This window comes from Triticum dicoccoides, chromosome 7B (assembly GCF_002162155.2).
Source record: "Triticum dicoccoides isolate Atlit2015 ecotype Zavitan chromosome 7B, WEW_v2.0, whole genome shotgun sequence".
NCBI lineage: Eukaryota > Viridiplantae > Streptophyta > Magnoliopsida > Poales > Poaceae > Triticum > Triticum dicoccoides.
The window spans coordinates 716,160,453-716,161,575 of record NC_041393.1 but is presented as its reverse complement, the minus strand read 5'-3'; positions in this window follow the sequence as shown (position 1 = coordinate 716,161,575).

Genomic DNA, 1,123 nt, shown 5'->3' with positions numbered 1-1,123 from the left:
CATATGTTATTTCAGTGCCCAAAATGGCAAGGGGGTTTGGAGCTTGTTGGGATTGGATGAAGTGATTAAAAAGTTTGTGAAGTTGAGCGAGGATGTCCTTGAGTTTTTACTCTATTTGACAGATAAAGATATGTCTATTTTTGGGCCTTCATAATGTTTCATGAATTGATGGCTATTACCACTTGGTGCTTTTGGTGGGAAAGGATCACGAGGAAAAAAATACAAGATGCTAATTATCTTTTTATGGGGATTCACGCCGGGCGGGAAATTACGTTGCTTCTCTTTCCCGTAAAGCTACCATGAAGAAGGGGGTTGGACCCTATCACCTAAGGGATATGTTAAACTTAGTGTTGATGTATCTTTTGATCAGGGTTTGCTAAGTTGCTCAACTGTTGTTTTTATACGTGATGCTAATGGGATATTCATTGACGGTTAACTAGAAAATTGATGTGAGGACGTCCTCATTGCAAAGGCTCTTGCACCGAGATTTAGTCTACACCCGATACAAAAGGCGGATGTTAATCATCTTGTTATTAGCGTTGATAATTTGGATGTCACTTATACCATATGATGTCGGAACAACAGTGGCAATTTTTGATGATTATTATTATATAGCTTGTGATTCTCCTCCCATTTAGTCTCGAGCATTGTAATAAGAAAGCTAATAATGTTGCTCATAAGCTCGCTAGGCTGACTAATAATTGGTTCGAGGAGCATTTGAGCGAAATTGTGCATATCTTTCAATTGATGATGCAACTGTTATTATGCATTAATAAAGTGGTTTGTTTTTAGAAAAGAAGATGAGAGTTTTTAAAGAGCACCTGCGCTGTCACCCGTTTCCGGCCTCTCGCAGCCTACTTCCCTCTCACCCAACGGCGAGGCTATGTATGATGCTGCAGGGCGATGCCCCCCCCCCCAACTTTCATAAACAAGGACGGCTTAGATTAGAGAAAATATAACCTTTAGCCCCCCTCCCAAATATACGTATTTGTTGTTTGCCCCTCCTGAAAGTCTTGCCTACTTCCGCCACTGCTCTCACCGGAACGTTTTAAAAATGCCATTGCTGTCGCGCCATCCTCCCGCACCGACCTTCCCCGCCGAGCGCCACCGCCGCCTTGCCTCG